The sequence below is a fragment of the Dipodomys merriami genome, unplaced genomic scaffold (genome assembly GCF_024711535.1).
Source record: "Dipodomys merriami isolate MVZ:Mamm:240054 unplaced genomic scaffold, mDipMer1.0.p SCAF_924, whole genome shotgun sequence".
Lineage (NCBI taxonomy): Eukaryota > Metazoa > Chordata > Mammalia > Rodentia > Heteromyidae > Dipodomys > Dipodomys merriami.
Window position 1 is genome coordinate 68,464 of NW_027206540.1, and position 21,537 is coordinate 90,000.

General features: G+C 49.6%; 1 protein-coding gene and 1 long non-coding RNA gene across 2 annotated transcripts in view; one reads left to right on the top strand and one right to left on the bottom strand.

The window, feature by feature from the left end:
• The window catches only part of LOC138821665 (methylated-DNA--protein-cysteine methyltransferase-like), a 165,255-nt gene that overhangs the window by 56,540 nt on the left and 87,178 nt on the right, over positions 1 to 21,537 (top strand). The window lies entirely within an intron of this gene.
• LOC138821666 (uncharacterized) lies at positions 2,325 to 3,489 on the bottom strand. Its single transcript, XR_011370184.1, has 3 exons — positions 3,421 to 3,489; positions 3,122 to 3,198; positions 2,325 to 2,820 (listed from the first exon to the last, which is right to left on the bottom strand). It is a non-coding gene; the product is annotated as an uncharacterized lncRNA (long non-coding RNA).

Here is a 21,537-nt window from a genome sequence, read left to right on the forward strand (position 1 = left end):
CATGTTTATAATAGAAAAAAAACAGGGTTGCCACGTTGACTTGCAATATGGAGGGGGAAAAATGACTTGTCAGTAATTCGTTCTCAGATGTTAAAGAGGCTGTTGAATTTACTAGTATATACACAGAAGAATGTTTAGCCTGGAGCAGAGTGGTGAATAGTCTCCACATAGAGGGCCTTGTTGAAGTTAGTCACAGAGTTAGATTGTAATGGAAGGAAGGTAGGCGGGAGAAACCCCGAGTTAGCTAGGCGGTGGAAGCATCCGTGGGGCCGGATTTCTCATTACAAAATGTACTGAACCTTTTACTCTGCTCCCATTGTAAATGTCTAAATAATCAGACTTCTCAAATAAAGCAAATAACATTGTTTTGAAATTATGAGAATCATTTAAATTGAATGTATTCTGTCGGAAAACCGGTGTATCGAGGCATGGCTTTTTATCTTATGCTTTAAAAGTTTTATTTATATTAAAATAAGGTGTAATCTCTTTGCATATAATTAGATGCACTCCAATTTAGTTTCTCCATCCAGTAGCCTGTTCCCCCACCTCCTCGCCTCTTTCTTTATGTTACTCCATAAAAGCCTTTTAGGTGCGGTAATTATCTCCGTGGTTTTGCTGTGGTTTTTGTAATGGGGGCGGTGGGGACATGGAAACTCCGGAGCCAGGAGGAATGAACCCGCTCTGTCCCCATCGCGCCACCTTCCCTGTGGGCTGGATGTGACACCAGGGGCCTCCTCCGCCACCGCAGTCTGTCCACGGGATCCGGAGCCGTTGATTTAAGTGAAGTGAGGCCCAGCCCCGTGTAGCCACAGAGCCCGAGGTCCTCCAGGCTCAGTGCCCAGGCCCTCTCCTGGCGGGGCGGACAGAGAGGAGGAGCAGGGGAGGGGGCATGGGGGCTGTGCCCACAGTGACAGCTTCTGAGGAGCAGGTTCTCCCAGACAAGTGGGGTGTGAGGTTCTGAGCTATAGGATGGTGGAGGCGTGTATCAGACCCACACAAGCTGGATAGTGGAAGAATGTGTCACCGACCCACACAAGCTGGATGGTGGAAGAATGTGTCACCGACTCACACAAGCTGGATGGCGGAGGCCTGTGTCACCGCCCCTTGTATAGAGCTGAGCACAGAGCTGGTCTGCCCACCGAGAGGGAGATAACGCACTTCTTAGAAAACTCTCCAAGCTGATCATGGTGATCGGGACACGTTAGGTGGGGAGCTTGCTTTGATTCTTTGAGTTCTGAGCCAGCTCATGGAAGAGCTCCCCTAAGGGAGGTGTGGGGCATCTCCGGGGTATGGACAGGGGTGTTGTCATGTGGGCATGGGGAGGGGCCACAGAGGCACAGGCTGGCTATTCCCCCTCCTGCCCCCGGTGTCTGAGGGCAGACACTGAGAACAGAGAAGCCTGGAACCAGAGCTGGGTGGAGGACAGAAGTCCTAGACTGCAGACGGCGTCTGTGTGGCTGGAAGCTGCCAGCCAGCTCCACGGCTCTGCTTCACAGGTGACTCTTGGAGATCTTTAGTGATAGAACCTGCTGCCTCTCCAAGGCTCTATGTCCTTTGTAGCAGTTGTCCCTTCTCCTTTGTAAATGGTCACCGTGATGGTGTAAAGCAGTGGCCTAGAGACAGTCTGCTGAGCCCCAGAGACAGACAGTCTGCTGAGCCCCAGAGACAATCTGCTGAGCCCCAGAGGCTGCACAGAGCAGCTTCCTCCTGTGCCATCAGACACTCCATCCCCCCACGCTGCCCTCCTGCCTTTTTCTAGAACCTGCCGGCCCTTGAATGTACAATCCCCTCGGCCTGGAACACTTGACCCTACTAAGACCATGTGATGAACACAGTGCTCTGGCTCAGGGTTTTCAAGTGGCCTCTCATCCTCCCACCTCCTCTGCACACATGTGCGTGCATGTGCGCATGCACGCACACACACACGCACATGCACACACACACGCACACACACACACACACACACACACACACACACACCATGCCTCTTCCTAGCTCCTGCTCTGCAGTGCACTAACGTCGGGATGGCCAGCTACAGCTCCCAGGCTAGCCACTTCTTTGGTAAATATGGTTAGATTGTGTCACAGCCATGAACATCTGGCTACCAATGGCTGCTTTTCGTCGCCGTATCAAAATTGGATAGTTGCAAAAGGACAGTAGGCCTACGAACCTAAAGTACTTTAAGAACTTGTAAAGGCTTAAACTGGCACTTCGCCTGGCCCCACCGGAATGAAAGCCTCCAGGAAGACAGACTCTCTGTTTCTCTGACTGTTTAATCTGTCCGGGCCCGGGACAAAGTCACATGCGGCAGGTTGTTGAGTGAATGAAGGAACAAACGTGAACATTGCGGCCAGAGGGCTGATAGGCTCTAATTCTGTCTTAGCCTTTGTTCTCGCAGCACTGCCGTGTGTTTTATGCCAGCGTCTCCACGGTGCACAGGATGAGCTACCTCATTGAGCCTTTGAAGGAAAGCGGCTTGTCCGATCGCCCTCTGGGTCCCATGCAGGTGACGGGAGGAGGGCTGAGCCAGCCCCTCAGGCCGGAGCAGACACCAGGACTGGACAAGACAGCTGAGCCCTCTGTGACTATTGGGTGCAGCTGAGATCGTAACCTGGTCCTCAGGGATGTCTGCAGGTTGAGGGGCCCCGACGGTGGTCCCCAGCTTAGCCTGGAAGCCCGGCCCTGGCTGACACGAGGATGGTGAAGGAGGAGGCACCGCCTCAGCCCCTGCAGTTGGGGGTCGGGTGCAGAGTCCGAGGAGGGACCTGGACGGTGCTGTGTTTAAGTGTAAAATCCAAATGTCTTCAAACCTCCTCATCCCTAAGGACATAGAGGTCAGAAATACATGTCCATACATGTGAGGTCCTGCAGAACTTAGCTACAGGCTGGGGCCGCTAGCAGAGTCTTGTTCCCTACAGCCCTGCAGCGTCACGACCATGTACACATACCACAGCCCTGCAGGATCATGACCCTGTGTGCATACTACACACCTATAGTCATGACCCTATGTGCACACCACAGCCCTGCAGGGTCATGACCCTGTGTGCACACCACAGCCCTGCAGGATCATGACCCCATGTGCACACCACAGCCCTGCAGGGTCATGACCCTGTGTGCATACCAGCAGTTAGTTGCCAGAAGACATCATCCTCATCATCTTCATTCTAAGGTCTCACTGGAAATGTCCACTGGGTGCTCCTATGGGATGGAGGAGTGGTTAGAGACAGAAAACCCAACACAACCGGCTCCCTCATCTTCACATCCAGCTACCAACTCCTCCTCTGTCCCCCTGGTGTCCCATCAAAGCTGCGGTGACATCTGTAACCCAGCTTCATCCATGTGTGAGATGACTCCACACCGTATCCCCAGCCCAGACCCCTCACCACAGACCTCACGGGGCCCGCATGCCTCAAAATTAACCTTTCCCTCCTCCTTCCTGCTGGCTGTGACAGGGAGACCATGGATGCAAGATGTTTAGAACAATGCTGGCTGGCAGGGCCCATGGTTCTATTCTGGAAGGTTCTGGTAGAACTAGAACTTTCTAACAGGGAGGTGATGGTCCCTGAAGGCAGGTTGGAAGATACTAACCATAAAGAAGTTGGTGAAGTGGTTCAACAGCTGGGGGCATCCTTTGCCAGCTAAGGGTAAAGTGGAAAGCGAAGCCCCTCTAAGTGGGCGTGGCGTCGGGAGTTCTGCCAGGGGCGGGCGTCCTCTCCAAGCATCTGCAAAGTGTGGGCGGAGGCAGGGGTGACCCTGACTGGCCCTGCCATCCCCGTGTCTGGAATGTTGTTGCCCCTTGTGTCTGCAGGCAGATGGGCAGGGCCCAGGACACGCCCGTTGGAGAAGGGCTTCAGCCATCTTGAGATCCGTCTGCTCTTGCCCACCACGTGGCATTTTCAAATAAGTCAGAAGTGTTTGTAAGTTCCCTTGTGCACATTATCTTCAGGGCAGCCGGTGCTTCAGCCCATGGATCCTGAGTCCTAGGTTCCTTCAGGCCCCTGTGCATGGCTGGGCTGCTGCCCACCCCTCCTCTCCCCGGATGCCCTTCGTGTACCGGGGCCCAGGGCAAACCTGCTCAGCTGTCCTGCTCTGTAGACTCCTGATGAACAGCACGGGGTTGTTTTGAACAAACTCCTGTTTTTGAGTGGGCAGTTTTGTGGCATTAAGCACATCCACAGTACTACTTTACCATCTCTGCCGTCCACCTTCAAGCCAAAACTGCACCTGCTGAACAGCGCCGCCTCCTCCTGTCGCCGGTCATCCACTCAGCCTCAGATCTGCTTTCTGTCTGCAGATCTATCTTCCTGTCCTAGGGACCTCAGCCCAGTGGGCTTGCCCGGGATTTGTTTAGTCCCTGGCTTCCCTCCCAGGCCATAGCATCCTCAGAGATCACCTTGGTGGAGTGTGGGTGGTGGTTCCCTCCTGCTGTGTGCAAGCGTGCAAGCGTGCTTTATCCAAGGGGAGCCCATGTGGCTCCTTGGGTGTGGGCACACGGGTGCCCTGGGTTTGCAGCGGTGTTCTGCAGGCGGGAGCAAGCACGCTCACCATTGCCGGCGAGGTCCCTGCCACGTGCCTGCAGTGTCGCCGTGCTGGCTGCGGCTCCTTTGTGCGGTTGTCAGAGCAGGGCCTCAGCCCTGACACTCGCACGCCGGCTAGTTTTTCTCCCTCAGATCAGCAGTCTCGGACAGCTCTGGCTTCTTTGTCAGCCGTTTCAACCTGCTCTGTCTTGTCATTTTAGAGTTCAATATCTGCTCCTCTGAAGGAACACCCAGGCCTGGCTGGACCATTGTACTTGGTCTTTTGACCTCGACGTTGCCCATGGGCAGTGAAGGGTAACTTTTGACGAGGCGTGTCAGCTGTGACAGGCAATCTCGTTGGGTTGAGAGGAAATGTGCTGGACAAGTTTGAAGCCTTGGTTGGGGGCATTTTTCTGGTGTTCAATGCATTTAAATTGACACCAGGCTTCAGTGTGTTGTGTCTTTCGGGCCCTGCTAGAGACTGGGGTGTTTGCCTGTGTGGTTAGGAAGCTCCTAATGCCGTGCCAGGGTTCCTGCGTATTCTCTGGCACGGCCCGTGCTCTCCGCCTGCTTGGCCCTTCCATTCTCCTCTCCCTTTAAACCTTGCTTTCAAAGTGATTCTTTTGGCTGATTAGGAATTTGTGGGAGGGGAGGAAGGGGGAAGAGGAGAAGATTGTAACATTCAGACGTGACATTTTCTATCATGTACACTGAACCACCTGTGTCAGCACTGTGCTTTTTAAGCACTGTGTTTCCCAGTTGTCCAGGGTGCCCAGGAATTGAGCTCGCTCTGATTTCAGTTGTGAAAGGAGTAGCACCAGCATTTGCCTCTGCACCTGTGCATGTTTTCACGAGACCCCAAGGGTAGAAGGATGATGGCTTTGTTGCTTTTCTTCATGCTTTTCTTGGGTGGGGACCAGGAGATGAGTTTTATTCTGATCTTCAGGCTGTGATTGTTTCTGTAAATAATAGCTTACATGATCTGAGGCGCAGCCAGAAAAGCTCTCTGATTTGCACCACTCTCCCTTGCTCCTTTCCGAGGAAATGGTCTTGAGCCGCAGAGGAGCACTTCCCACCTCCGTGGGAGCACTCCGTTCTCCAGAAACGTTCCTCAGCCCCACACAAGCTGTGCTGACTCGGGGGCATTCGCTGCTGCGGTACCAGAGGACACGCGGGCCAGAACATGAGACGGCACACCTTCTGTGGAACGCGAGCATTGCTCAGTGGCCCGGATGCCAGGGATGGTACCATTAGTGTGGGGGGAGGACCCCCTGGAAAGGCACTAGAGCCTGGAGGAGGCAGGGCCAGGTGTACTAGGCCAAGGAAGGGAAGACCTTCCCGAGTGATGGGCTCCAGGCTGGAGGGGCCAGGCCCCTCCACGGGGCTATCAAAGGGGTATCTTTGGTGTGCAGGTGCCCGTGGGGCAGTCTCTAGCTGGAATTGTGAGTTAATCTTTTCCTCACAGTACTGATCATCTTTTGAAGATTGGTTACTAGATGCATGATCAGGGGCCAGGCTGCTGGCTCGTGACGCCACTCATCGGGCAGAAATCAAAAGGATTGTGATTTGAGGCCAACTTGGGCAAAATGTTAGTGGAACCCCATGCTAGGTGTGGTGGTGTGCGCGTGTGACCCCTGCTGCGTGGGAGGCATAGATAGGAGGACCGTGAAAAGCTGAGACCTGGTCTGAAACTCCATAAAGCAAGTGGTGTACTGCCAGCTGGCCACTGGAGGGTCCCACAGCTGCTTCGGACACTGAGTTCTGAAGAGTACAGTTCAGAGGCAGCCTGGGCAGAAAGCCCACCAGTCTCTGACTCCGACTGACCAGCAAAAAGCCAGGACTGATGGTGTGTTTCAAATGGGAGGGCTCCAGCTATGAACAAAAATAGCCAAACAAGAGCAAAGGTCCCAGGTTCAAGCCCCAAACACACACACACACACACACACACACACACACACACACACACACACAAATACACACGCAAATACACACATGCACCCATAGATACATAATCAGCAAGATTCTTTGTTTTTTTAATTGTGAAAATGCCGTACAGAGGGGTTACAATTACATGAGCAAGGTAATGAGCACATTTCTTATCAAGCACTGTTGCCTCCTCTGTTTCCCCTTCCCATCCCTTCCCATCTTCTCTCCCCCCCCCCCATGCGCCAAAGTTGTAAAGTTTGTTTTTCGACATAGCGTCTTGTACATCTCATTGTTGCAATGGGTCCACCTGTATCCCTATTTGAACAATTTGTTTTTTCCAAGATTCTTATGTGCTCTTGATGAATCAGATCCATAGCATTGTGAAATGTATTTTTATTCCAGGTCATTCTTATTTGAAGTTCTTTGTCTGATACTAGTATGTCCAGGCTTCTGTGCTTTGTCTCCACATTGTCCTCCTTCTGCATTTAGCTGACTTCCTGACTTTGCCAGCATCTGCCCCATATAGCACAGATTTGTGCTGTCTGTCAATGTGGAGGGCATGGGTATCCGTCTGGGTAGGTCGGCTATACTATTTTGCCCATTCACACATTTTATTCTGTGTTGGCTTCTCCCCGGTTTCCTGAAGCCTTGTATATAGAATGCTGTCTGCAGACCCACATACACCGCATCGCTTTAGTTGGAGTTGCTGGTGAGCTGTTGGGCCAGGCCAGGTCCTGTGGGGAGGAAATCAGCCAGGTGGGCTGTGCTGTGTGTGCTGTCCAGTGTGATCGCTCTTGAGTACTTGGTAGATGACTGGTGCTGCGGAGTAACCTGGGCACCGACTTGCATTTAGTTTCGAATGATTGAAACATAAACATCCAAGGGGGAGTAATCACTCCCACACTGGGAAGTCCGGGTGTAGGGCTTCCAATATCAGACTTGTCTGGATCTGCTTGAAATGGTGTCTTGTGACTTCCCTCAGTGCAGGAACTTCCCACTCAGCCCCCTACCCCCACTGACCATGTACCCTGAGGTCCCTCACCCCCACTGATCGTATACCCTGTATACCCTGTGATTTGAGGCCACCTTGGGCAAAATGTGGAAACAGTCTTGGATTTCATGCACATGTTAGAACCCAAAACACGTCATTATTTTTGCTTTAAGCAATCATTTAGAAAGTTATTTAGAATAAGCTTGAAAGTGAGGAGGTATTTTTTCTTGACCCATTTTGATGATTTTGATGTTTTAAACTGTTGAAAGGCTGTAGGACAGTGCTGATGGACTCTGTGTTGGTGGCAGCTGTGGGGGCAGTGACAGGCAGGGTCAGGACAGGGGACCTGGAGGGCAGGTGGTCAGTTTATAGCCATTAAAGCAGCCCCAAGTCAGAGCGCAAGGGTCAGTAAATGGCTGAATTTCGAATATCTTTGGAACTATATTCTGGTTGTTAATTAGCAGACCTAATACATCAAATGCATCAAATGTTCTTTGGCTGCTTGAAGTGTCCCACATTTTCAACCCATTTCCTGTTCACTTTGGTTTTTAAAAATAGTCTCAGACATTAAATATATCATACCCTTGTGTCTAATTGGAATTAGAAAATGTGGATTTACTGTGAATTTTGTGAATCATCTTGCATGTAAGTACAGCTATCCATCTAACTCAGAGAGTTTGGAACCTATTAAGAAAAGACAAGACACAATATAGAAGTGATTATTTTTATGAGTCCTTGTATTTATCCATTATCCCTTTAGAGAGAACGAACGGCCTGTTTGTTTTACAGCCTTTGATTAGGAGCCGAGGTTTATGGCATAGACTTTCTTAACTTCCTGTGTGCTGCTGTGTAGCAGGAGAGCTTCGAGATAGGAAGTTACTGTTTTCTGTTGGTCATGAGTTTTTGATGGAGAGGGGTCTGGTTGGAGTAAAGCAATGCAGGTTCCTGCCCAAGACTCCACACAGGCCCAGATTTTCTCATCATTGCAATGTGGAAGCGTCTAAGCAGAGATGTGGCTCTGTTCAGAATGCTCTGGAGATGACCCTCCAATCACAGGTTCATCTCATTTGGAAATCCAGAATGTCGGCTTTGAATTTGAATTGTGGTAGTGCCAGCCCTCAGTGTGGCACCAGTCCGGCTTCTGACGCTCCGCTGACCCAGGGCTGGGGAGCGCAGCCGCAGCAGACTCCCTCACTGCCCTGCCTTGTCTGTACTTGGTGCTGCCTCCACCCGGGCCCCTGTGATCTCCGTGTGCACAGAGAGAGGCGCTGCCCTCCGAAGTCTTCATTACTACTCCCGAGAGCTAATTCTGTGTGTGTGTGTCCATGCGTGCTGTGTGTGGTATATACACGCACGCACACACACACTCGCACGTACCAGTCCTGGGGCAGGGGTGCTGTCCTTGAGCTTTTGTGCTCAAGAATACCATTCTGCCACTTGAGCCACAGCTTCACTTCCAGCATTTTGGTGGTTTATTGGAGATAAGAGTCTCACAGACTTTCCTACCTAGGCTGGCTTCCAACCTCAATCCTCATAGCTCAGCCTCCTAAGTAGTTAAGATTAAAGGTGTGAGCCATCAGCACCCAGTTATTTTTTTAATGTACAATATCAAACATGATAGCCTCTCCTCTGCTTTCTCTTTTCTGTCTTGCCCCTCCCCTCATCTTGTCTCTTCTCCTCTCTTCCCTCTCCTCTTCCCCTCCCCTCTCTCTTGGGGGATGGGTGGGCTGTGGCCCTCAGGGTCCCCAGCATGGCAGATGGCAGAACAGCTTTTCTTGCAGGGCTTCAGGACCACGGTCCAGAAGTGTTGCTGAGTCCAGACATGGGGGTGAGGAGAGAAGGTGTGCGGGACGCGTCCTCCTGAGCCCCACGCTCTTCTGGGTGTTAGTCTATACAAGCTCTTCTGAAAGACGCCCTGGCTGGACGGGGCACCTTGGAGACCACGCAGCCAGTGTCCAGCAACTTCTTCTCAAGTGTCTCAGTCTAGCCCGTGTGACGTTGCTAATTGAAGTTGGTGACAGGCTAAACGAAGCTGGGATTCTCCAGGGAGAGATCCAGGATTCCTGCAGCCAGCTTAGAAATAAAACAGAACCTTGAAGAAGAAAAGAAAATACAGCCCTGCCCCTCCCCCAAAGAAACACCAGTGGGGCTTCTTAGGCAAAGCTCTGTCCCCCGACTTCCCTCCCCCAGCCTTAGTCATATGACCTTTGTGCTCCTGACCCTGGCCTTTATTGTTTGTAACATCTTCATCCAGTACTTGCTCTTGATGCCCATGATGAGTAAAGAAACCCAGTGCCCAGGGTTCTTACAGAATGCTTCCTTCCCGGGATCCTGTGCTTTAATGGCAGGGTCCTCTCAAAATCAGTGTATTTTCATATTCTGTTATAAGTGTCTGCCGTATTTACACGGGGAGGTACCGCTGCTGTGTATTTCATAGACACCGAGTGGTATGCTTTGTTCCCCTGGCTAGAAGAGAACACAAAAGGTTTTGTCCTATGGATGTGATCGTGGGCCAGGAGTAAGTCACTGGCTGCTTCTCCCTGTGGGTTGGCCTCCTGGACGAGAGCAGAGCTGGCTTTGTGGGTGGGCGTCACTAACCGGGCCTGGCGTGCTGGGTGCGTCTACTTTGCGAACGCCGACCTGATTTTTCTATGTCAAGCTGACCCGATGCATTGGAGTGCTGTGGGTGAGGATTTCTGTCTCCACACAGCAGCTTCACCTTAAAAGCCGTTTTGAATGCCGTGGGGTGTTTTCCACATAGGGTACTTTCGTATAAACATGGCCTGCTCTTCGTTTTCACTCTGGTCTCTGTTCATCAGGAGCCGTCACTTCATGGAATTTACTGCTGTGAAATAAACTCCATGGAAGTTGTTTTTCAGAAAAGCTTTCTAGGGTCACCACATGTTTCTGGAGGAGTAGAGGAGGCCATGTGGAGGATGGTCCTCTGCTTCCCACCTGACCAATGCTGCGGCTCGGTGGTGTCTGTGGGCTCCTCCATGCTGCTGGACCCGCAGTGTTGGTGTGGGCAGCGGCACAGCGTTCCCGTGGCTGTCCCACGCCTGGGCTCTGCTCCGGCCGGTGACGCTGACCCTCCCTGTGCACCAAGTCACCTTTCTAGAACCCGGCTGACTCATTCGGCAAAGCATCTCAGGAGGAATCCGGCAGGCTTCGCTGACATTTAGGAATCTCGATCTGATGAAAGGTGACACTTACTGGAAAGTCGTGTCTGAGGGGCTTCCTGCTTCTGCAAGGTGAGGCTGCAGCCTGTCCTCCCCGAGCGCTGGAATCTTGTCATTTCTGGCAGTGCAGCAGCTGTGGCAGCCACCGGAGCCGAAGCCTGCTGCACTGCCTCCGTCCTGCCCGGAGAAAGCGGCCACCACCCGCCGTGAGCTCAGGGTCTTCCAATCGCCTCCTGTGGCCACGCGAGCCTGCATCTCCTGCAGGACACTGGCTCCCTGCCCACCGCCGCGGCCATCAGCCCTGCCAGGGTTGCTGGCCACATGCCTCTCACCTTCCCGGAGCTGAAGGGTCCCTGTTGAAGTAGGTTGATAGATGCTACGACTACTTTGCGATTATGGGGACCAGTGACTTAGGTATTAAACATCCCGTGTAAACTCTCAGCATGCGTGACCTCAGACTGTGGGGACACCTGAGAATTGGCCTGGGTGGACACAGACGTGTGAGAGGTTTTGGTGCTGTCTCCTCACAAGCACCTGTGACCTCGGGAGATGCTACAGGTATGATGTCGGTGTGTGACAGAAAAATCTCATGCCATTGGCTGTCTGTGGCTAAAGAGGACACTTGGAGGTTAGTCCTTTTCTGGGGACAGTGGGGACCCTGGGGACTGGCACTCCGTGCCAGCTCCGTCACCTGGTTCACTGTCAAGGCCGTGCGTTCACAGATTGCCTGCCGTAGCTCATCAGTAAAACACATCCGGGATGTCAGCTCCACCCTGGCAGAGGGGTCCCCCTCCTTCCAGGCGGGGGTGGTCTCAGGCCAGTGGCCTGGTGCTGAGGTTTGAAAGGGAAGGGTGGCTCCGTGGAGGAGCGTTTCCAGGCTCGTCGGGGGCAATGCCCCTGCCCATCTCCATGTGCGTGAAAATGGTCCTGGAGGCTGAAAATCAAGATCCGACATATGGGCACAGATTTTGTGAGGGCCTGGGTCTCTCCGCAGAGCCGCCGAGCGGCGTGTGCCAAAGCTGCCTGTCCCCAGAAGCAGGCACCTGCGTGGGCCGTGGCTTTTAGCACAGTGTTGGCCAGCGTGGCAGAGCTGGCAGCGTGACCTTGTCTGGCTGTTCACAGCGCGCTCACCCGTCTGACGGCCGGAGTGGTCAGCCATCTGCGCACCAGGCACCCGGCACGCTGAGTTCATATGCAATTCTCTCAACATCGCACCCCCTTCGGAGCAACAGGTACCCGGCGCTGGTGGTGTCCGTCCAGATGAAAGGCCCTGGCCGCTATGATCCCTCCCGCCTTTGATCTCCCTGCAGAAGGTCGGCTTGTCGGCCTGGAGACTCCTCTGAAGGGCAATTTAAAAGTTGGATTTGAGCAACATCAGTGAAATGTCTTCCCATCCCATGCCGTGAGGAGCTCTTTGGTGTCGTTCATGGCTGGATGATGTTAACCCTTCCTTTGAAACAAACCATCACAGGCCTTGCTCGCCGCTGCCATTCCTTCTGCTTTAGAGGAGAAAACCCAAACAGCCATCCTCAGAAAAAGCCACACCCTTGATGAACTCATTGTCTGTTTAAAATTCATCCTGAAGCTCAGTCACCTTGACTTCATTAGTGCAGGACAGACTGAAGCACCTGGACAGACACGGCCCACAGAACCACAGGAAAGGACCCAAGGCTCTGGTGGACAGAGCTGACATGGATACCCGTTTAATGCTGCCGGGATGGGGCAGTGGATGGGGAGGGACAGGCACCCCATGCATCCTGGGAAAAACAGGCTGCATCCCGCATTGTTTACAGGAAAAGGACTTGTTGCTTTCTTCTATAAATATCATGGAAAAAAGTCTGTGACTGCCTAGAAATCCAGGCAGATACTTGCTTGGTGCTTAATGAAAAGGAGAAGGGAAATAGCTGGAGGTCCCAGACCTCATCAGCATCACCCGGTTGTAAAGTGAAGCCCAGAGACTCTGCAGGTTGTTGACTCTGTTCTCCATCTTGTCTCCAGGTTATGGATTTTTGTTCTTGGCTCTTGTCTAGGTGGGAAGCACTAGGCTGGTTCTGCTCTTAGTCTGATTTTTTTAATGACTTCATAGATATTTGAACTCAACTGTAAAGATGCAGGCTAAGGTTTGTGAAGTCCTGTTTAAGGCCAGGAGAAGGGGAGGGGCTTCGCTTTGTCTCTGTTGTCTCTCCTGTGGCAGAGTATGTGTTCAAAGGTTATTGTGTGCATATGTGGAAATATCATGACAAACCCCCTTTGGTTACAAGTATACACTCTTCAAAAATAATACTCAGCAACCTGAAAACAGAAATGGAAAGGGGCTGGAATATAGACTTGTGAAAAGTGTACTGTTTCAGGGTTGTTTATAAAGTTTTGCCAAAAGCCAGGTTTCAGTGGCTTACACCTGTAATCTTAGCTATACAAGAGGCTGATAGTCACGGATCATGGTTCAATACCAACCCAGGCAGGAAAGTCTATAAGACTCTTATCTTCAATTAATGACCAAAAAGTAGGAAATGGTGCTGTGGCTCAAAGTGGTTGAGCACTAGCCTACTAGCCTTGAACACAAAAGGTTAGAGATAGTTTTCAGGCCCTGAGTTCAAGCCCCAGGACCAGCACCAAAATGTGTGTGTGTGTGTGTGTGTGTGTGTGTGTGTGTGTGTGTGTGTGTGTGTGTGTGTGTATGTGTGTGAGAGAGAGAGAGAGAGAGAGTGAGAGAGAGAGAGAGAGAGAGAGAGAGAGAGAGAGAGAGAGAGAGAGAGAGAGAGAGAGAGAGAAGATATATTGCCCATGATGGTTGACTTGCATGTATGGCTTTATTGGTTTTTGTGATTACTTAAAGTATCCATGTCCAAGGAGAAAATTAAAGTTAAAAAGAAGAGAACAAAAGTCAGCCATATTCCCTTTGCAGAGATGACTGTTCAATAGCTTTTTAAAAAATTTGTTTTGGTTGATTATGGAGCTTGAACTCAAGGCCTGGTCACTGTCCCTGAGCTCTTTTGCTCAAAGCTAGTACCTTTTCTCTTTGAGCCATGGCTCCACCTCTGGTTTTGTGGTGGTTCATTGGCAATAAGAGTCTCATAGACTCTCCTGCCTAGGCTGGCTTTGAACTGTGAGCCTCAGATCTCAGCTCCCTAATCAGTTAGGATCATAGGCATGAGCTACCACCTGTTCAGTACTTTTATCAGTCATTCTGGCTTGGGTTTCATGCACACAACATACCAACGAACAGTGAGCACAATGAAATAGGATGAGCCATCCCACTTACCAACCAATATAGGCATCAGAACATGCCACTAAAACCATTCTTGGATATGGAGTGGCTTGGTTTGTGGATATATCATACTCTGCTTGGTGTTTGGAAGACACTAAATATTTGGGAGTTATATATGTCTATATATATATATATATATATATATATATATATATATATGTCTATACATGCATATATACGTATATATATATATGCACATATAGAGAGAGACAGAAAGAGAGAGGAGAGAGAAGAAAGAGAGAAGCAGGGCTAGAGTTTGGACGGGTTCTCACACTCCCTTGGCTTGCTTACTCCACTGGCACTCCACCACCTCCGCCAGGCCTCTAGCCCTGCCTCTCTCCAGTTAGTTTGGAGATGGATTCTCCCAGACTCCATCTCAGCTGGCTTTGAACCACCGTCCTCTTAGCTCTCAGGGTAGGATTATCAGCATGAACTATTGGTGTCCAGCTCACTTTTCACTTTTCACTGTACCAAACATTAAGGCTGCCGTATCCTGAAGCGAGTTGCACTGAGCTGCATTTATCTGATAACGTGCTTTCAGGGCTCGGTGGGTGGCAGTACCGTGACCCCTCTGCCGGGTCACAAAGGAAGGACCACAGCTTGGGATGTTCAAAGCGGGCATTTAAAGCGTCGTCCTCTCTGCGCAGGGCAGAGGCACATGATAAAGGACTTTGGGTGACGCAAATGGATGGTCAGGATGGGTTTTGTCTTGGTAAAACTGGTCCTCGGCTTTGTTCAGCCAGTATGTGCTACCTGAGCACCGGCACTGTCCCAGACGCCGCAGAAGGAGCAGCTGGTCTCCTAGGAATTGGGGTGGAGCTGGAAGGAGAGGCAGCAACCCAGCTACATGGCAGAGTTGTCTCTGCCCTTACTCTGAGAACGGGGGTGTCTGCAAAGGTCAAGGAAAGCCCTGCTCATAGTGCTTGTGCCCACGCCCCTGGAGTCCAGGGAAGTGTGCTGTGCAGAGCGGTCTAAAGGCAGTGGCAAAGTCAGAAAAAGGATGAACTCATTTAATATGTCCTTTGAAAACCCACTGCATTCCACTGCATAGCTCAAAACTGTAAGACAACAGAGGGAGACACTGGTTTTTGGAGGGTTTTTTTTAACCATTAAGTGAGGGGGGAAATGTAAATTAAAGTATGTTGTGTTGGCAAAATGGGCACCAGTGAAGTGTTTCATATAATTTTGCTGGTGCTGTGAACTGCTGCCTGTCCTGAGAACACGCAGGACTAACAGACACAAAAATACCAACATGTCTGGATTCGGGAACATATTTAGAGACGCTCTAAATGTACAGAAATCTTTATACACCTCAGCTTCTCGCACAGGGAAAGTAGAGACAGGACTAGCCTCCCAACAACAGTGTAGTCTTAGAAATCAAGAAATCAAGGCCCCTCCATCTCACCAGACCATCGGCATCTGAACACCCACTGCGAGCGAGGCCAGGGGACGTGGACGGTGCCCCAGCTGAGCCATACAGCAGGGCAGGCCGGGCAGGGGATGGAGGCAGGCTCGGCCCCTACTGCATGCCTGGACTTGGTGCTGGAAAGGTAATGGTGGCTATTTCCAGGCAAAGGCCAGGAAGTTCCCCTTTTCCGTTTCCGTATTTTATATCTCTGTGCAATGCAGTTTTATTGTTTTTAGAACCAGTGGTTTCATTTTGTAAGGATGGCAAATTCTTAAGTTTTCAGTGGCGTGGGAAAGCTGATAGACAGCAAGCCAAGCCCCGTCGTGCGGGCTGTTGTCAGCAAACAGACAGGAGTGGACCTCAGTCCCCCCAGATGGAGACAGAAACCACGATACACAGAATAACTCAGTTCCAATGCAAAGAGATTTGAAATCCTGGAAGGAGCCAGAGAGTAAACATTTCGGTCTGTGGCGGCCATATTGCCTTCGGGGGACAGCGGCCACGGGCCCGCGGCTGGGGGACCTGTGTCCTGACGCAGCGCCGCTGCTGCTCCTCTTCGGTCATCGTCTCCTGCCTGGCAGTGTCCTTTAACTTTTCCTGTAGCATCTTATTTTCCTGCTGGGAGTGAAATCTTCGTCTCGTTTTGCTTTTAAGGCAGATTGTCACCACGTGTCCCGGGCTGACCTGGAGACAGCATTCCTCCTCCCTCCACAAGCCCTGGAACTCCGGGCATGAACTGCCTCACCAGCCTTGGAGACGAATTCTCGCCACTTCTGACTTTGATGTTTTAATTGGTTCATAATTCTGAAGTGACGAGTTTTTTAAAAAACAAAACTTAGTGATAGACTATTCTCTCCTCCTCCTTCTGTTGTCTCTGTTAAGAATTGACACCGCTCTCTTCCTTTTCCTCTGTGTATCACATGACCATTTTCGCTCCGATCTGTGAAGCTTTCATGAATCTTTGGGACAATTTGGTTGTGATGGACTTGCGTGCAATCCTCTTCAGTGTCTTGGTTTTGTTGAACTTCTAGTATCTGTACCAATTTTCTTCCTTTCTTCTGTCGTTTTGAGTCTTTTTTCCTTTTTCTGCCCTCAGTTTTGGGTAGTTCCCATAACTATGAATTCAAGTTGACCAAGCCAAAATTTCTTCTAATGTGTCTAAGCTCTTATTCACACACAGTGTATCTCTCATCTGAGAATTTTTAGTTTTCAGCTCTAGAAGTTTTACCTGGGTCTTTTGGCTAACATATTCTGTAATTCCACTTTTTGGAAAGTGACATTTGCATCCTCACCTGCTATTTCTAATACCTATATTTGTTGTCAGTTGCTCTCAGTGGTTAATGTGTTGGACCATATTTTCCTGCCTGGTTGTCTTCAATTGGATGCTCAGCACTGTGAATTTTTGCCTCCTTGAGTGCTAGGTAGTTTCATATTACAATGAGCCCTCTTGGCTTTGTTTAAATTACTTGCAATGAAAAGGCCAGATATAGTTGCTCTTTTCTGTAATCCTGGATGATCAGGAGGATGGCAGTTCAAGACCAGCCCTGGGCAAAATGTTCTTGAGACTCCGTTTCAAACAATAAAAATCTGGGCCTGGTGGCATGCATCCTGTCAGGTATACAGGAAACACTGTCCAGGCTGGTCTGGGCATAAATGTAAGACTGTGTTCCAAAATCAACTAAAGCATTAAGGTCTGAGCACGTGGCTGAGGTAAAGGACCTGCCAACCACACACAAGGCCCTGTACCACAAATAATAATACTACGACTCTGAAACAAGTTGATGGTTTGAGGTCTGGGGTTTTAGGTTCGTTAGAACCAGAGGAGGCCCAGCCTGGCTTCTCTGGGCAAGTGTCATCTCAGCCCTGCAATCACTGCCCCTCAGTCTTGTGAGATGTTCTGTGCAGACTGCGGTCGTATCTGATACAGGGGCACCTGTCAGTGATCTGTGGGACACACAGAGCTCTGGGGCCTCCTCTTTCTATGAGGCACAGTTCTCCCCAGGCCTCTGTCCTGCAAACTCTGCTCCCTGGGGTCCCCGGCTCATGGCGGCTGGTCGCATTGGACACACCAGTGCCCTCCTCTTGCTTATCCAGCACTATGCTGTGTTCGCCAGCGATCTGTGACTTGGATTTAGTTTCTCTGTGTTCTTTGTAACTGTGTTAGCTGTGAGATCAAGCCTGTCCTTGTTACCTAATCCATCTTTCCTAGAAACTCTTTCAAAAGTATCATTAGGGTGTATAATTTAATTTAAAGCTGTGCTATTATAGAGTATTTATAAGAAAACTTAAAAGGAAGAATTGGGCTTTGCCCGAGCTTTGTGATCATTGCACTCTTTAGAGGCAGGGAGACTTCTCGCTGTCTTCTACGTCTACTAGTCCTCACTTTGCTTCAAAGATTTCATAAGTGACGGACAGAGACCAGACTGCATCTCAGAGGAAAGGAGGAGAGAGTATCTCACCATGAGCCACAGGCAACCCTGCTATGCACAGCACTAGAGCATACATCAGAGTGTCAGCAATGCATGGTGGCAGATGAGGGACAAAATAACAGAAGTGGTTTCTGAGACCATAGACCGGTAGAACTATTTCTACTTTAAGAAATTAGAACAAGCAGATCCCTGATGGCTCACTCCTGTGATCCTAGCTACTCAAGAGACTGAGATGTGAGGACCACCACGTCAAAAAAGTCTGTGAGATTCTTCTCTATTGCCCACCAAGAAGCCAGAAGTGGAACTGTGGCTCAAATAATACAGCACCAGCCTTGAGTAGAAAAGCTCAGGCCCTCAGTTCAAGCCCCAATACCAGCACCCAAAAAAAGTTCCAAAGTGAACAGTGTAAAGCTTTTAGAAAAGAAGAAAGTGCATAGAAGTCTGGCATCAAGAAGTAAGTAACCTCTGCTCTCCACAGTCAAGGAGTCAAGTTTTAAAGCCCTAGACAGAGTCAGATGATTTCTAGAAAAGTTTGCATAGTCCTGCAACACTAACAGCCACCCAGTGGTGGTTCAGATTCTCCCCTAAAGGGTCAGGTCGGTTGTAACTGTGACTCCTCCCACTCCCCAGTCCCAGGAGCAGCCCTGGCCTACCGGGAGTGAGCTTACAGCTGTCCACATTCCTGAGGCCGCCAGCACAAGGTGTGCAGCCCTCGCCCACTCATTAAAGCAGACAAAAGCAATCAAACACAGTCAGCAATCAAATCTGGCATTTTGTGGAAACATTAGGTTTGTGTTGGGTATGCAGGAAATTAATGTTAGAAAATCTCACTGGAAATGACTTAAAAGTATTCCAAAAGGTATAAAATATAACCCAGTAGTGGAGATAAAATGGAGCCATAAAAGAAATTACTAAATCCAAAGTCAGATCGAAAAGGAGGGGGAAAGGGAACAAAAAATTAGTAAAAACTAACCCGATGACATTTTAATCCAGCCTTGTCGGTAATTACATTAAATGTAAGGGCCCTAAGTGAACCTCCCAACTAAGAAACAGAAACTGTAAGAGAGTGATGGGGGAAAATCCTAGACCTCACTGTGTGCTAAGTTAAATGTATGAAGAAAGTAAAAACTGTGCATACAAATGCTCATCAAAAGCCAAGAATATGTACCAGTCCTCAATGGCTATCGCCCTGAAAACACAATTTCAAAATACATGAGGCAACACGGTGACAGAGAAACAGATGACTCATTTCTCAGTCTCCTTCTTCCTCCGTGATGGAAACAGTGAAATCCAGCCAGCCGCGAGCGGCTCAACCCTGTGGTCCTAGCCATACAGGAAGCTGAGCTCTTGAGGACTGCTCAGGCCCTCCTGAGCAAACGCTTTAGAGACCCTTTCCTGTTTCTCCACAGAAGAAGCTGGGCACGTTGGTATGTAACTGTCATCCCGGCTACTTCAGAAAACATGAATTGGAAGACCCTAGTCCAGGGCTGCTGGGGTAAATAGTGAGAAACTATATTTAAGATAACCAAGGAAAGAAGGGTTGGGGGCATGGCTCAAGTGATAGTGTGCTAACCCAACAAGCCAGAGACTCGGACTTCAACCCTCAGTACTGCCAAAAACAATTAGTAAGAATTGTGCTACTCCAAAGGTCCACTCCATCATCCTCCTGTCCAATGCTCTGCGTTCAGCAGACAGTCCGTCCACATTCAAGTACACATGTGCCTCACTTCCAAGGTTGACCATATTTCCTGAATGAATTCTAAATTGAACATATTTTCTGAATTTTTAAATTATGCGAAGTATATGTTCTAGCCATCATAGAATTATGAATCAGGAACAGGAAGATGTGAGAAAGCCCGTCGTACATAAAAATTCTAAATAAATTCGAAAACATCACCATGGATGTTAGAAAACATCCTGACAAGCATCAACATGAAGTGACAACCTCTCAGAAGTGGAAGGTTGCAGCCACAGCTGTGCTTTGAGGGGAATTTATAGCATTAAAATTTCATGATAAGGGGAAAAAGGATTTTAGAGCAAGTATGTTCACATCTTTAAGAAGCCAAAGCAAATTAAAGAAATGATTTAAGCTTCTAAATGCAGCTGGGTATGGTGACCCACACCTGTAAATCCTAACTACCCTGGAGGCCGAGGTCCCAAAGCCAGCCTGGACAGGAAAGTCCGTGAGACTCTTATCTCTAATAAACATCCAGAAAGTTAGAAGTGGGGCTGTGACTCAAGTAGTAGTAAGCTAGCCTTGAACATAAAAGCTTAGGGACAGTACCCAGGCCCTGAGTTCAAGTCCCAGGACCAGCACAAAGCAAAAGAAGCCATAAACTAACTCAGAGCAAGCATAAAGAGACAAATAATAAAGAACAAAGACCTATATTCATGAAAATATTCATGAATCAAAAACCTACTTCATTCCAGGTGCTGGTGACTCACGCCTGTTATCCTAGCTACGCAGGAGGCTGAGATCCGAGGGTCATAGTTCAAGGACAGCCTGGGCAGGAAAGTCCATGAGACTTTTATCTCCAGTTGACCACCAGAAAACCAGAAGTGGCGCTGTGGCTCAGAAAGCTACAAACCCACACTGAAAGAAAAGAATGTCTAATTACGTAAATGGGCATCTCATACTTCCCCAAATCGAAAAACTCAGTACTGTTAAAACTTGTCTCCCAAAATTAGACAGATTTAAGGGAATCCCAATCAGAAGTCATGGAACTCTTTTAGAAATCAACACACATTTCTAACGTTAGTGGGCAAAAGTTAGAGTTTTTTAAAGTCTCAGAACCATGTCCCACCACGCAGGGTTGGCGATGGCCCTGCGGCTGGCTGAGGGTAACTTCGGGAGGACTCTGCATTGGAAAGAAGATTCCAGTCTCTCTTACTTAGTTCCTTCCTTGCCAGGCAGAAGCTTTCAACGTTCACATTAAGGCAGATTTCAGCTTTATCAGTGATCTATCATAGGGCAGGAGGCAGGGGAAGGAAAAGAGCAAATAATGTTTCTTGCTAGAATTATTTTGTCCGATGTTCTGTGTGGCTGACAATTACAATCTGTTATTGAACACCATCAGAATTAACCATCAAGCCTGTCCTCCATCCTCATCCCTGTTGGAACCTGAGGAGTCTTTTGGCTTCAGGACTGTAAAACATTTTGCTGAAAACATGAAATCTGCATAATGTATGCAGCGTGGCTAATATTAGAAACTTGTTCAAGGAGCAGCCTGTGGGGTTAATAGAGTTTAATTTGCAAGACAAATGAAGGCTCTTTTGCTCCTAGGCACTTTGCTCTCAATCCTGCAAGGGCCACTTTTGAAGACGGAGACCTTGAGTAGAGGACTGGCCCTTGCGGCAGAGCCTGTGCTGGGGAGGGGTGTCCAGGTCAGCATTTCCCACGGTCAGAGCCGCCACTGGCTGCAGCTCTTCGCCAGTTAGAGGACGGCTTCCACCAGCCGCTGCGCAGGCAGGGAGGGATAAAGGGTTTATTCCTAGGAACTTCATCATTAGGAGAATATTAAAATAGACTGTTCAGATGGCCCCCCGAACTGTGTTTAAGTAAACTCAGTTTCCTGCATGTGGTCATAGTCTCCATTTTGCATAAATGATATTCTCAGTAATCTTTATAACCAAGGAAGATCTTTACAAAAAAAGTACAAAATAAAAGACTCCCAAACCCCGCCAGCAGCAGTTTTCACACGGGACCGACAGTGTGTTCTTGAGATGTGGCCAGATTCCCACCGCCCTGCCACACCCTGTGCAGCGGATATGCCTGGCCTCGGGCCTTCAGCCGGACACGCGGGGGCCTGTGAGCCTCTC